A 12,763-nucleotide genomic window follows, 5' to 3' on the forward strand; every position below is an offset into this window, starting at 1 on the left:
AGAAAAGAGAGATTCCTGATTGGAACTTATAATAAGTTGCATATGAAGAAGTTTGGACCCTGTAAGATTTTGAGGAAGTTCAGTTCTGGGAATGCATATGAAGTGGAGCTACCGAATAATCTAAGTATTTCACCTATATTCAACATTGCATATCTTCATGGGTACCATGAACCAAATTTAGCGAGGAAAATGTTGCAAACATTGAGAAACAATTGCCCCAAAAGGAACTGGATCAGATTGAAGATATTTTGGTATGTAGGATTGGGCATAGTACCCAGAATAGTCAGTAAAAAATAATATCTTGTGAAGTGGAAGAGCAGATCGGATGAAGATTCATCTTGGATTTCTTAGGTAGAGGTAGACCGCCTTGGTTTCCCTCTGGCCCTAGCAAAGTGAGAGGTTCACTTTTTCATTAACCTCAGATGTTTGATGTAGGAGCATCCCCGGTTCACAACAATCTTGCATCAACCAAAAACATTTTCCTTTCTGTTTTGTTTGTAGTTTTAGTTTTTCCTTTCTGTGTGTCCCAGTTTTGGCTCACCGGATCCTGTGGAGTTGGATTCTACCTGAAGACTTGATCATCTTTCTTGCTTTCAGACTGCATCGCATTTGGATCACTTACCGACAAGATATCACTACCGGTCTTTATGACAGTTTCTTGTTATCGATTGCCTAAGACCTATTCTGGTGATCTACTGGAACCCATTCTGAAGCTTGTGAAGCCTTGGATGTTGATCTCGACGTTTCTTGGTGTGTGGCCGATCTTCTTCGTTTCATCCTTTGGATGTTTCAGAGGAATCCCTTGGTGGAGGCCGACCTTGTTCATTTTGCATGTTAGGTCTTGTTCTTCGGGTTTTGGTCCCTTTTGGGATGACTGGATCCTTTGGATCAATATATATATATATATATATATATATATATATATATATATATATATATATATATATATATATATATATATACATTTATAATCATGCATTAGAATTGGGGGGGGGAATCAATTTGGAATCAATCAGAGTATCAGTTAGATAAACTGTGCCTAGGAGATAGATCTTTCGATTCAAGATCCTAGCTGTGACCTATTCTACCAAGCCTGTGTGCTGGTATGTTGTAACCTGGTTGTTACTAGTTGGATGTAATCAAATTTCATGCAATAAAACTATTTGTTCTGCATTTCCTCCATCATATATGTGTGTTTTCGTTGTGTTTACTCTTGCTGACCAATCTGGATTGATCTCTTTGAGGTCCCTCCTCACCAGTGACTGCTTCAAGATCCTATCAATAGTATGCACCTTTGCAAGTTTCACACTAAGATCTTTAGAGAACCCTTTGAAATATTGGGAAATACAAAAAAAAATAAAAAATGTCAAGAATACAAAAAAATCATAAAATAAAAAAGTAAAGAGAATAAATTCACCCAATGGTGAAAACCACTTTGGTGGCGCCTTGGGCAAGTACCATGGTGACAACTGAGAAACTGACACCATCTGTAAAAAGTTTGATTCTCTCTCCTTTAGGATTCCACTTCACGTTCACACCTCCACTCCATAATAAATCTTTTATCCCCATCATGGCTTGTTATTGTTCTACCAAGGTCATCACCTTCCATAATAAAACCCTTGTAGTCAGCTTTCTCCACCCATAATAATCAGTTCATATCCCTGATTGGGGGCATATGCTCAACCTAGTGACAAAATTAGATCCTTGAAAACCACAGGTTATGAAAAATTTTAATTTCTCCCTCCTTACACTCACAATCTACAATAAATTCTACCTACATCACTAATCCACAATAGGTTTTTTCATCTTTTTTTTGCAATAAAGCATTCATTTCATGGATTGAGAGACTTTTAGATGAGCCTATGTAGTGTTGTGCTTCAACCAAATCAACCTTTCGATCGAGAACAAGACTTAGCACAACTGACGATCTTGTTTGCATGAGCATTATTTGTCCTTTATTGAGATATTATCAAAATTAGACCAAGTCTAAATTATGGCAAGAAACATCTATGGCATGAGGATTTCATTGGTTGTTGGTTTAGGTTTTTACTTTTCTTTTTGATTTGATGTTTTGTGACACACTTACTATGCTACTCAAGGATGTCTATTGACTAGAGTGGTCGAGATGGGGCATTCTCACATGATTGTTGCTTGTGATGTGTTCTCTAGTAATACTATGGTTCGTTTGAGTATATGACAGTCTATGATCATCGAGGACCTACGAGTCTAGTATGAACAAGGGAATTCCTTGTTTGTGAATGTATTCTCTTTATGCAAATGATATGTAGATTGTTTGGGTCTAACTCATATCCAAATAGTCGCAACCACTTGCTATAAAAAGATCAATGATGATAAACACTTCAAAAATTTGCACAAGGGCTCGTTCATCCATTATTCCCCTATCTCCCATCAATCATGCATCCTCACTTAATTTATTCTATGGCCAATTGATCATCATCCCCTTGCTCATCCTGGTAGTCCCCTATCGATCAACTAAGTATGTTGACACAACAAAAATACTAGGGGCATGCTTTGCAATAGACACCATCCTACATAACATGTTCATAACACATATCATATAAAACATCTCATATAATATCCCATTTTGCATCCATGATATGTTAGCTCATAATCATATATATCATAATCCATCACATAACATCATGCATCATAATTTCATTTAAACTTCATACACAATCTATCACAAAAATATCATAAATGCATCTATAACAACATAACACATAAGTCCTAACTACATCATATAGTACATAATGATTCATCACATAAATCATAGCATCGTAACAACATCACATCATATAATAATATAGAACACAAGTACATCATAAAAATCCATCACATAATAATACATGCATATAGGCACTGCAAAGAATCTGGTCATGTCATATATAATCAAAATATAATGTGTCAGATACAATGATGTCATATATCACAAAATGGCTACCAGGAGCACCAAAATCATGTCCCATAAGTGTTTACACATCGTACACAATTGATCAAAGGATTGCAAAGAGCTACTATGAACTACCACCCTTGGAACTTGGTAGTCTCGATGGTCTTTGAGCACACCTTGCCCATCTTGTTCCTAGTTGCGGGGGTGGTGGTCCTCTTGCTGAATTGTTGCCCCTAATGGTGCCCATGGTGGTCCCATACCCCTCACGTTCTCTATTCTTTGCCTCTGCGACCTCCCATGGGAACTCTGCTGAAAGCTACCAGCTCTTTGTCTTGCAAGCACCACTGACTCATACAGGTGTCTCCAATAGGCAATCTCTAGCTCAACACAAAGGCAAAATTCCATGCTCTCGACCACATCTCCCTATTGTACCGCCATGGCCTAGTAAATGGTATCCTCGATCTGGCTATATAGTTGTAAAGTCATGTCCTTCTCACTACTCAAATCGTGCACTTGTTGCCTCAAGGAGGCTATCTCTGCCTCTCGTGCAATAGATAAACCATGTAGTATCCCAATATGTGCATCTCTAGCCTAAACTTGTGCCCACAAGGCCGCTATATGTCCATCCTGACCTGCCTGTGCTTGGGGTATATCTTGTCCTTGTACATCACCTTGAACCTATGCTTATGATTATAGACCTGGTTGGGGTCATCCACCTCTTCCCCTTTGAACCCTGAGAGGTAATGGTATGGCTATCATCGGTGTTGGTCCTCCTCCCCCTCCATCTTCTCCCTATCCATCATCTCCTCAATGCCCTCCATCTCCACCTCTCCCTCCACGTCCTCCTCTCCTTGTCTATTCCTCCTCGACTGGTGTCCTCTCCCTCCATGTCTTTATCTATTTGTGAGGTGTAACTCCCTTCGACATATGAGCCGTGGAAAGGGGTGTGTTGCATGTAAACTAGGCCTCAAAATTTGGAGTCATGCTAGCATCTGCAATATCTCTATGCATATCCTATTGTACATGAATCAAGGCCTAGAAATCTATGACAACCACATCATATGATAATGTCAGACCCCACCGAGGCATCCCTCTACATGTCTGTGCAAACTCCATGGCACCTTGCGGTTGACCCTATACTCGGCCAAACTGTCTCAAAACTTTGCCTGGTAGATGATGCTCAATGATATACTCCATGCACTTAATTAAACATTGAGTTTGAAAGAAAAATGGTAACTCTACATCATCACCCTTACAGTCTAAGTAGGGTTTCCAAATCACTGCATCAATGCCATCTATGTTGTGCCTTCAATACTCCATCTTTCTTAGCTTGGGCTAGGAAGTAATCATGTTGTACATAAATACATATGGTTGTCCAGCTCCTTGAAACCTCATGCACACTGACCTCAAAATTGTAATAGGCTCATAGGCCCACATGTGTAGTTAATGTCACGCTAGTTGATATACTACACCCACCCATGTAGACAAACTGGTGCAAATCATGATATAAATAAGCCAATAAACATGGGGCCCATGCAAATTGAGTTCCCTGTGTAATAATCATCTCTATAGCTCAAGCCCATTTGATATACAAACTATGAGTCATCCTATCTGGATAGATGTAACCTCTTATGATCCCACACAAAACTATGGGGAGTACCTCGCTAGATCTCTCCATCTCAACCTAGCTGTAGTGCCCCAGCCCTAATCAGATTCTAATCTCGGTTTGACCTTGGTTAGTTAACCATGTTATAATGCTATAGTCAGATGTTATGATTATTGTGCGCACCTGTTAATGTGCTTTCGCATCAATTCTTATGTAAGTTTATTTGCTCTCCTGATTCGGTTATTAATCTCGGGCTAACACTTTCATTATATATATATATATATATATATATATATATATGCATGTGTGACTCACGGTTGCAGGAGATTGTAGGTACAGTACCGCATAGGTACGAGTTTCGTCTCCATCTAGATTTGCAGGTTTGAGTGTACCTCTTTGCTCCTTAGAGTTTGGATTAGGTGGTCGTAAGACCCTCATTTTACCCTAGTCATGCTCCAGTGAGCGTCGTCAGTCGTCTGTCGGTATTCCCTTTGGTTGGGTATGCAGGTCGTCTATTTGTTTGGCTTTCTTGGGTTGCATGTTTTGTGTGTGGTTAAATTGAGTATTTAATCCTTAGTTTTTAATTTGATTAAATGTGTGTTTACACATTAGTAATTAAGGGACTAAATTAAATAGGTTCCCTTTATGCGAGTACTCATTAATTAGAATTGCTCTATTCATGTTTGTAGCAAGTTCGATTAAATGGTTAATTTTAAATGATAAATTTATTCAGTTTATGCATTTGAAAGGAAAGATTAAATTTTATTTGAAATAGAAATAATTTAACCTCTTTGGCATTTTGGTAATAGAAAGGTTAATTCCAATTATTTGAGAAAATCAATTTTATTAGAAAAGCAAGTTTAGTATATTTGATTTGTTGAAAATAATGATTTTTAGATTTTATTTAAAAGAAAATATTTAAATTCAAAAAAATGAATTTTGGTCAACAATCTTCCATTTAACCTAGGGTTTGAAAAATAATTTGGGAGGATTATTTTTGGAGAGTATTTTTGAAAAATATTTTTGGATGGAGAAAATTGGGCATTTTGGGGAAGGAAGGATTTCTTGAGCTTGCAGGTTGGGCTCTTCATCAAATATCTTCTAGGATTGCTGAATCAGGTAGGTCTCTAGTTTATTTTGTTGGTTTCTTTGTTTAAAAGAGATTGTTTTGGATTTTGTAAAAATCTGGTTGTGAAGGTTAAAAATCTCATTTATTTGGGGAAAATGAAAGAGTTGTAATTAAATCTCCAATTCAAACCCTCATTGTCTTCTTTTCCAACCTCAAATTTAGATTTTGGTTGCTCATGTTGTTTTAAAATTAAAATTGGGAGCTAGCTGTCCATAGTTTAATTTTGTCAAAAAAAATGCAAATTTGAGCATTTTGGATATGTTGGTTAATTTTTTCCCAATTTTAACTTGCTGGGATTGTTTATTCCAATAGATTGCTTAATTTTCATCCTCCATGCCATTTTCTGGGTTTATGGTTTGGAAATGCATTGTTTTACACACACACACACACACACACACACACATATACATATACATATACATATATACATATGTATATATGTATATGTGTATATGTATATGTGTATATGTATATGTATATGTATATGTATATATACATAAACATATACATATACATATATACATATATATGTTTATAAATTGAGCATTCATATTCTGGAAACTGATTCTCAGAATATTGTATCTGTTAAGACTATTGATTAGAGGTTTTTTGTTTTAATAGAATAAATTAAACAAAATAAACAAATGTTGTTTTGGGGGAAGATTGGGAACAACGGCCTTGACCCATGGCTGGGGAGAGCCATGGCTTTCCCAAGCCATGGGGAGAGCCATGGTGTGGAGGCCATGGCATGGTCTCCACACAACCCTTCCTTTAGGAAAGGGGAGACCACGTGGGCTTCCACATGGTGGGGCTCGTGGGCCCCCTTTTAAAACAAAAAAAAGTTTTTTTTTAAATGTTTTTTTTTATTTAATATTTTTTATTAATAATATATTAATTTATAATTACCAATTTAATGTATATATATATATATTATAGTGATTTATAAATTAATGTATATTATTAAATTATATATTAATTGCCGTTTTAATTAATGCATATTTTTAAATATATATTAATTGTTGTAATTATGGATTATTAATTAAGGTATATATATACTAATTAATATCTTTAGCTGGTATATTTGTTTTAATATATGCTTGAGAACTTGATTTCATTGGGAAATGATTATCTAGTTTAAGTTTCCTTAAATGTATATTTTTATTTTTTGGAAAGTATATCTTGGTTTCGAAAAGAAAATAAGTTTAGATAAACCGTGTCAAGATAGGATGAAAATGATGTTTTATTGTGAAAATGAATATCATATTTTTATGTGATTAATGAAAAATTGATTTTATATCATTGGGTGTTCTACATATATTATATTTATATTAATGTGATTTTGGTTGAAAACTCAGGATGAAGTGATTATATTATTTTCTGATGCAAAATGAACTTTAGTGAGTTAGAAAACCATGAGCGACATGTACCTAGACAAGGTAGACAAACTGCAATCAAACTTAGATCCAGTATAAAATTGGATCAATTTTAAAGTTTAAACAATATGAAAGAAGATTGTCTTTTCCGATTTATGCCTTTGCATGTTTAATTTTCTGTATTCACATTTGCTTAAGAAATGACAAGTGCTTGATTTTGGTTTGTTGGATATTGTCGTATGTTGATTTGGGTACTTGCTTATGCCCTTGATCTCGAGTTTTGATTGTTTTCTTGTGATGATTTTGTATCCGGTCATGGCCTTTATGTGAGTGTTGAATGTTGGTTCATGGTTGACCATAGCTGGTCAGGTCTTTAGTTAGAGTACCGTCAGTTAGTGCACCTCGTATGAAGTCTTGTTTGACCAAGTGGGTATTTCTACCGTATTGAACTCTGTAATCTTGTCGTGGTGTATTTCTTGGTTTAGGAGTTCATTTGATTATGGTCTAGTATCATATGGGAAAGTGTCTTTCGAGTGGGGGTCGTGCCCAAAGTGGTTGCTGGGTAACCCATCGAAAGTGTGTCTAAATAAGTGATAACCTAATAGCATATTAGAGAGTTTAGTTATTGAAAACACTAAGTAAGATAATTGTGCCTCACACATGGGATGAGTGCTAGTACAAACTCGACATGCAGTGAGAAGGCCTAAAATGGCAAACCAACAACCTTGTCTTCACGAAAGGAAGTGTTGGGTCCACATGAGGCTTGGATGGGCTGGAGGTTCGGAATAGGTTGCCAGGGTAATCCAGTAGATGAGGCCAGAATCTATGGAGGCCTACCATGGTAGCCATACCAAGTTATGCGATTACACTTGTCCCTTATGTTCGCTAGTGTGTTGTTGTGTTGTCTTTGATAGGAGCATTGTTGTGGAGTTGTCATGTTGTCTATGCCCTTGTGAGAACCTGATATTCATGTTGGACCATGGGTTGCTTATGATGGGATGCGAAGACTTAGTTTCGCAGGTGCTCCAGTTGATCTTTGTATTTGCTTCTTATTATGTTCAGTTGGATCCTTTTCCTATTCAAAGACCATTCATGTATTTGTTGGACCGATGTGGTCGTATGTATTATTGGTTTATGTACGCCTTAATGGTAGGATGTAAATGATGCGAACCTTATGTATTCTTCACCCTATTATTTTATCAGAGGGGTCTTGCAGTTGAGAAGACCCAGAGACGTAGCCCACTAGGGGTGAACTCTGATATCATTTCGGTGTTATGTGGTGTTTATATTCTTATGTTTCCTTTTTATTTTAGCATGTATGGATGACATTATGCTAGAATGTATAATGTGGATTAGATGAAGTTAATCTTAAATGCATATATGCAGTCATCTTATTAAATGCAGTAATTTGTATCATGAAAGAATGTGGATTTGAATAATGGAACGTATTCAGTTGTTGATAATGCAATTAAGTATGCATGGAAAGTATTCATTAGTTTATAATGAAATTAAAGTATGTTCTGAAATTAGATGCATGACTTGTGTTTTAATGAAAGTTTGAACGTAATGTATGGTTAAATTTTATTGGATGAACTTAATCATGTTATCTATATTTTTAACCTTAATGGATGAACTCATCATGTTATCTATAATTTTAACCTACCAAACGAATTTGCCCTTGTTCAAAGTATTATCTTGTTATTAAGTCAATCAACTTATTTGGATTAATTAACGTGAGTTGAATTAAATGTCGAATTAAGTAATCACGTTGGGAAACTCTTTAGTTGTTATTTAAGTCTTTCGTTGTATAATATGAACTTTGATAACTCATTGTATCATTGTGTAGTGTTTAATTTAAAAAAAATAAAAAATATTTGCACTCTATTCTTCTGTTCTAGCTTTATCCCTTCGAGGTTTCCTGGCGGGGCATTACACTAGCTCACATACCCTCCCCGAATCTCCAAGTCATCATCTCCAAATGCTCAATGCAAAGCATCTGCTTCCCCATCTCTGTCATAGATCACAAGCTCCCCTGCTATCAGAATTCACACTATTCACCATACGTCCTCTAAGGTGACGAACATCTCTCCCATTGGCAAGTGAAACAAACTGGTCTCATGTACCATCTTTCAACCAATGTAGAAAGCATCCCTAGGTTTTCCCTAATCTTGGGCATAAAAGTAGTATTCCATAACCCTATTGAGCCAAGGATATGGTGGTATGTGTTAGTCAGGTCAAGTCTCAATCACTGCATACTTGATTATCTCTCCTGTGACTCCATGGTGGCAAATCAGTCTACAATCATAACAAACATTGCATCAACAACAATTCAATCAACTAATCTAGTTGAGGCACTTGTCCAATTCTATCAATCAAATAATAATCGTTCTTAGTCACATCCGTTTATCACATTTGTAGCTTTTGCCCCTAATTGATCAAATACACATTTTTATCTATCATATGCATGTTTTTTTACCATAGATGCACTTTCATGGTACATATATGCACTTAGCCATATTAATAGTTTTACCTAGCATATACATGGTTTTTGACCGCATGCATGTCTAGATACCACACATAGTTTTAACAACCATGCACATGCTAAGAACCATAAATGCGCCAATAACTACCCTATATGCATTTGTGCACCATATACACACCAAGATCAACCATAGACATGTTTTCACCTAAACCTAATTCTACTATGTGTTTGGCTATCCTAACTTTGACCCCTATTAATGACGCCATAAATGCATGAAATTGACAAAAGGAAGATGTACTTACCTGCTCACTGTGCTCCTTTTGTTGCTGATATCGTTGCACGCGCACAAACTTGTAGAATTGCTTTGTTATGCTAACCATCTTCGCAACTGCTCTACTCTCCTTTCTAAGATCTACTTTGCGCTATGATATTTAAAAGTGATGGATGCAAATGAGGAGATCCTTACTCCAAGCTACTATATATATATATATATGCATTGTAACCCTAATTGGTCATGGTACCCCTTTGTGGTCTCCGTAATTCCCCGTGACCTCTTCTAACCCCGTTTTCTGCCAATCTAACCTATTTCTTTTGCTGCTCCATCTGTACTATCCTCTCTTTTTGTAGAGAGATTGTCTGAACCTTTTTTCGATTTTTCACCTGATCTCTCAAGGGGGCATATACCAACTTCCAAATTGGGGCACATATCAGTTAAAATTTTATTCTTTGAAATTATGCGATAAACTGCATTGTCTCAAAAATGGACAAAATGTAGACACCTAAAATTGTCCTTTAATTAAATAAATATTTTTTAATTTTAATTTTATTTTATCCTAATGTCTTCTATTAATTAAATAAATATTTTCATTTATTTAGTTAATTCATTAGCCTCCTCCACTATTAATTAAGTAAATATTTTTATTTGTTTAATTAATTCAAAAAGCCTCTTCTTTTTAGTTTAAATAATATTTATTATTTATTTAATCCTTCCATCTCCTGTTTTAAATTAAATAAATACTTTATTTATTTAATTTATCTATCCCTTTTGTTCTATTAACTAAATAAATATTTTTATTTATTTAATTAATTTATTTAGGTTTTCCCTCTTTTAATCCTAGCCCTCCAACTTGTTCACATGGATCACAATTTAAATTTGTGGGCATGTGACAAGTATCAACCATCTCTTCATTCATTTTGTGCTTTCTCCAAAGTCAACTCACCTCTTAATCTCCTCCCTTCATCTCTATCTAACCTCAAATTCTATTGAGTCTCTCTCTTCTATGTGATTTTCACCATTCATAATCCCACCTCTTAATCTAAACCCTCTTAGGATGATCTCTATAAAAGAAGCTTCCTCCTCTCATAACCCAACACATATAGTTTGAGCATATTTACACTGCCAAAATCACTTCAACAACATATCATCAGACTTTTAACATACATCATCACAACCACATCCATTCTTCCTTGAGCTCTTGAGCAAGTGTATACAAATCTGAGAGCCCCCATTATTAAACACAAGATCATGGAGGATAAGAGAACCATGGAGACAAACCTCCTATGCATATGAAGGTATATTTTGCTTATTTCATTGTCAATTGTATGCATTTATAGATATCCATTGAGTTTTATTGAATGAATTTGTAGACCTAGAGTTTGGTTGAATCTTAGTTAGGGTTTAAGATAGAGTTCAAATTCGGCATAAAAAAAATACATTCATATTGCATTATGCTTTTATTTAGGCATCAATTCAAAGTAAAATCATCTATTCATGCATAATTAAACACATAATTAATGTAATAGTAAAAAGTAACTACAAGCCAAAATACGAGACTGGGATTGCAGAAAGTACTCCTGGGGGAGTGGCAAAGAGAACAAGGGCGAGCATGAAGAAAGCTGTTGTGTCCTCTTCTAAGGAAATCCCTAAACTTAGGGATAATATTAAAGAACTGTATGGGATTAGTGGAAACTTGGCTAATGCCCTGAAAAACATAAAGTAGTTCCTTTTTTATGCTTTGTTTGTTTTGGCTGGTCATTGCTGGTTTTGTGGGGCTTTTTTGTTGGATTTTGCTAGTTGCTATGCTAGTTTTTCAGATGTATGTTCCTTCTTGTTTCTTAATGCTCTTTTTTCTTAAGGATCTTTTGTAAAGGGTTTCAGGGCCCCTTCAAAACCTGCTTTTACCGTAATAAAAAACTACAAGCCAAAATTTGGGGTGTGACAACTAAATATAAATCAAAACCATATTTTGGAAAGCCCCAAACTTGCACTCCAGACCATGCACACTTCGTAGTACCAACAAAACAACACCACAAAAAAGCAAGGGATCACCATAAATAAATATAAACAAAACTCTCTCACATAGACAATGTGGACTCAAACAAAAAATTATCTTACTCCCTTATTTAGTTTATACATGTTTTTTATTAAAAAAACAACGTTAACTAGGGCGCTGATCCTTAACATAGAAAGAGACTATCAAAAAAGAAAATTCCGCAGGCAGGAAAAACAACACATCGGAGCAAGTCGGGGACCAACAAGGTCGAACAAAGGGAACTTGTCCAACCTTCAACAACTCAAACCCAACTCAGCGAGGGGTGTGGACACCCAATCCAAGGGGGGGTGGGGAGGACTTCCCCTTCCGCCTGCGACAAACAACAGTCCAGGCGATACTACTCTCGGGGCCATCAAGGGAAAGACCAAGCAGAAAGGATCTCGCTTGTAAACCATCAGGAAAGCCACTGTCATTAGGAATCAAAGAACAATCAGGTGGGGAAGACCCCGCAAAGACACTGCCAGACTGTTGTTGCAGAATAACAACAAAATGATGTTGTAGAACAACATCAAGAGTAGAACTGCTAGGAGAAGAGCGAAGCAGAGGCACTGGAGCAACAAATGTAGGAGCCAAGGGGGTAGAAGAATCCACAATAGCGGTAATATCAGCAAAGACTTCATCAGCAGTAAGGGCCACCTCATCTCGAGAGGATTCAACCGAAGAGTCTGAAGCATTAATAGTCAAGTGATCTTCAATAGCACCCTTCCACCAAGTAGCAACACCTATGCGGCGAGAGAGATAACAATCTGAAGCTAAGTGACATGTTGAGAAGCACCTTCGACAACGAAAGGGGAGGCCCTCATAATCCAGCGGCTGAGTCCAAGGCCTCTCCCCAACCATAAGAACCATATCCCTAGGGAGGGCCAGAGATATGTTGACATCAATTAACAAACGAGCAAAGGTAGAATGACCCTTGGAAAATGTGGCAT

This window comes from Cryptomeria japonica, chromosome 10 (assembly GCF_030272615.1).
Source record: "Cryptomeria japonica chromosome 10, Sugi_1.0, whole genome shotgun sequence".
Taxonomy (NCBI): domain Eukaryota; kingdom Viridiplantae; phylum Streptophyta; class Pinopsida; order Cupressales; family Cupressaceae; genus Cryptomeria; species Cryptomeria japonica.